General features: G+C 45.7%; 1 pseudogene; it reads right to left on the bottom strand.

Annotated features, from left to right (window-relative positions):
• The window catches only part of LOC102000728, a 24976-nt pseudogene that overhangs the window by 19396 nt on the left and 1824 nt on the right, over positions 1–3756 (bottom strand).

Here is a 3756-nt window from a genome sequence, read left to right as displayed (position 1 = left end):
GAGACAGGGTTTCTCTGTGGCTTTGGAGCCTGTCCTGGAACTAGCTCTGTAGACAGGGCTGGTCTCGAACTCACAGAGATCCGCCTGCCTCTGCCTCCCGAGTGCTGGGATTAAAGGCGTGCGCCACCATCGCCCGGCTTGGCTTTAGTTCCTTTAGGGCCAAAACAGTTTGGAAAGAATGCCTAACCTGATAGAGAGCAGGAATTGTAGCTAATTAAGCGGCCTCATAAAGTTTAATGTTGGTAGATCAGCCAATATTATTTAATTAAAACAAACTCAAATGATAGACATTGTGGTTTCCTAGGTTATGGTGTCGGTTTTAAAGAATTTATTCTAGAGACAGACTCCAGGCTGGCTTGAACCTTACTGGCAGAAGCTGGCCTCGAACCTGTGACTTTAGCCTCTTGACTCTTGGGACCACAGACCCATCCACCTGGTGTCTCTGTCTTGGCATTTAGATAGGATTTCAGCCTGCTGCTGTGCTCCCCCCCCCCCTCAACCTCCCAGGGACACAGTTGCCTCACTTCTCCTCCTGACCCACTGCAGATTTTCCCCCAATTAAACGTTTTTAATTAGGGTCTTATTTTCTGTTTTAATGATAATCTCAATCTTAAAGCATTTGGAGGAATAAGATACAGTCTTTGCAGACTAGTAGGCTAGACTTCAAATTTTAATGAGTTAACTATTGCTCTCAGGCCTGCTTCCCCAGAAGGGGTGGGTCAGAGGTTTGGAGACAACCTCTTTCCCCTTTGTCTCCCTTCCTTCTGCAATCTTCCTTATCTAGTTTGTTTGCCCTCCCCCACCTTGGACACATCCTGTCTCCTTCATTTCTTCTTGCTTGTCTTTTTTTTTTAACCTGTAGGCCATTTGAATCTCCTCATTCCCCCCCCCCTCCACCTCAGGTTCTCTTTTCAATCAATCTCCTGTCTCCCTACCCTACCTCAGGTTCTCTTCTGCTAACTTCTCACATTATTCCTGTGAATTCTTGGCCTTGCTCAGGCATTTGGATCTCTTCTCTTTCTTTGGTAATTCGAGACAGGGTTTCTCTGTGTAGCCCTGACTACCCTTGAACTAACTCTGCAGTTGAGGCTGGCCTCGAACTCACAGAGATTCTCCTGCTTCTGCTGCCCGAGTGCTGGGACTAAAGGCCTGTGCAACGACCACCCAGATACTTTTTTAGTTTTCTATTACTTCATCTTTTATCATAAAATACTGATCCTTGGTTTTTACTCACCATTTTTCTTGCTTTTGCATGGGTCTTTCTACCTCCGTTTATTCCCCCTTCCCTTTTGGCTCTATTTGCCTCTGTGGGGTGTCAGGGTGTTTTACATATGGAAAGAGGCTGCATCTGCTGGCTTTCTGCTGCAGTTCCCCTGAGCAGCCTGTCGAGTGCCCCATGCTTACACATTTCCTGCAGCAGTGAACTGTCTGGGAACAGTAGGCAACCACTGGCCCCTCCTTCCTTTCTACGTAGAACTTAGTTGTGGGGAAAACCCCGAGCCCAGTGACAGCTTTTTTTTTAAAAAAAATGTTTTAAGTCTTTCATTCTATTTTGGGCAAGCGAAGGTGCCTTTAAGTTCTAGGACAGAAATCATCAGCTTGCAAGTAGCCCTAGGCATGCAAATGATGCTTTGGACCACTGCTGGTAGCAGGAAGGACTGCAGTGTAATTAATTTCAAATTGACATCTGGGCTCAGTGGTTACATCCGTGCTGCAGCCACTGTCTGCCCAGGGGACTTCCAGAGAATCTGAAAGGAGGAGGGATGGACATTGAGAGGAGATTCTTTTTTTGATTCAGAAGGGGTTTCTCTGTGTAACAGTCCCGACGGTCCTGGAACTAGCTCTGTAGACCAGGCTGGTCACAGAGAACCACCTGTGTCTGCCTCCCAAGTGTTGGGATTAAAGGTGTGCCCCACCACTGCCCTCAAAATACTTTTATCTAAAAAAATTGTTAAATACTATTATTTTAAAAGAGTATTGGAAAAATCTACATATTGAGGCACTTTTTGTTTTGTTTTGTATTTTGAGGCGGTGTTTCTCTAACAGCTGTGACTGTCCTAGAACTAGCTCTTGTAGACCAGGCTGGCCTGTTGAGGCAATGTTTTAATCATTTAATCTATTGACTAAATAGACTAGATAAATTTATATTATGGTGGCACATACCCACAATCCCAGCACTTGAGTGAGGTTTTGAGAAGGATTTTAAGTTCTTGACCGAGTTTGCCACTTAGCGAGACCCTGTGCTGGGTGGGAAGACCTGGCTGGGCATAGCATGTTCCAGGTCTTGAATTCTACCCCAGACCCCATGTTTCATGTCTCAGCTATGTTGGTTGGTGGCTGTCCTGGAACTCCCTCTGTAGACCAGGTTAGTCATCAAACTCAGAGATCCAGCTACCTCTGAGTACTGAGATTAAAGATGAGTACCACCATCCCCCAGGCTTTTTTTTTTTTTTATGTGCATTGGTATTTGTCATGGGTGTCAGGTCCCCTGAAACTGGAGTTATAGTTGTGAGCTGCCATGTAGTTGCTGGGAATTGAACCCAGGTCCTCTTGAAGAACAGCCAGTCAGGGCCATTTCTCCAGCCCAAGGCTGATGATTTCCTCCCAGGACAATTGGAACTTTTGTCCTATATTAATTGTATTAATTACACATATGGTTCTCCCTGGGCCTGCTCTGTATTTTCATTAAAGGTGGTACCGGGTGTATTTTCTTTTCTTTTTTTTTTTTTCGAGACAGGGTTTCTCTGGCTTTGGAGCCTGTCCTGGAACTAGCTCTGTAGACCAGGCTGGTCTCGAACTCATAGAGATCCACCTGCCTCTGCCTTCCGAGTGCTGGGATTAAAGGCGTGCGCCACCATCGCCCGGCCCGGGTGTATTTTCTTAACCATTACTATATTGAATTGATATACTTGGATAAATCTGGAGGGTGGGATAAAACATTCAGAAATACCTAAACTTTTAAGAATTAAACCTAGGACTTTTGGACAAAGGCAAAGCGCTTACACTGAGCTGTGTTCCTAGCTCCTTTCACTGTGAGAGGGTCTCAGTTGGACAGGCCAGTGGAGCTCACTCTGGACCATGGATTTTCTAATCTGCTTACCAACTCAGGTAGTGGATTGCACGCCTATACTACCCAACCCGAATGATACTCAGTATCCTTTATTTTGTGTCTGAGGACTCTGCACGTTTGCCTGCATCCCAGAGAGGGCATCAGATGTTCGTAGTGATCCACCATGTGGTTGCTAGGAGTTGAACGCAGGACCTTTGATCTTAACCACTGAGCCATCTCTCCAACCCCTGAAAATAACTCACCCCAAGTATCTGAAGACATCCCTTTTGTTGTTGTTGTTATTTGTTTGTTTTCTGAGACAGGGTTTCTCTGTAGCTTTGGAGCCTGTCCTGGAACTAGCTCATCCCAGATGAGTTGTGCCACCCAGATGTGCCACCCTCATCCCAGATGAGTTTTTAATGTCCATGTTAAAATGATACTCGTTTGTTGGTGTTACCTTGACTGTCACTTGATTTTTGATTGTCTTCACTCACTCTATAGACCAGGTTGGCATAGGAGCCTTTACTCTGCCTACAAGCACCGTGGTTAATAAAGACCATACGCCACAATACCTGGCATGTTTATAAAATTAAGTTAATTTTTAGCCTGGCGGTGGTGGTGCACACCTTTAATCCCAGCACTCGGGAGGCAGAGGCAGGCGGATCTCTGGGAGTTTGAGGCCAGCCTGGTCTACAAGAGGTAGTTCC

Source organism: Microtus ochrogaster, linkage group LG2 (genome assembly GCF_000317375.1).
Source record: "Microtus ochrogaster isolate Prairie Vole_2 linkage group LG2, MicOch1.0, whole genome shotgun sequence".
NCBI lineage: Eukaryota > Metazoa > Chordata > Mammalia > Rodentia > Cricetidae > Microtus > Microtus ochrogaster.
Note: the sequence above shows the minus strand (reverse complement) of the source record. Positions and strands in the feature narration are given on the sequence as shown.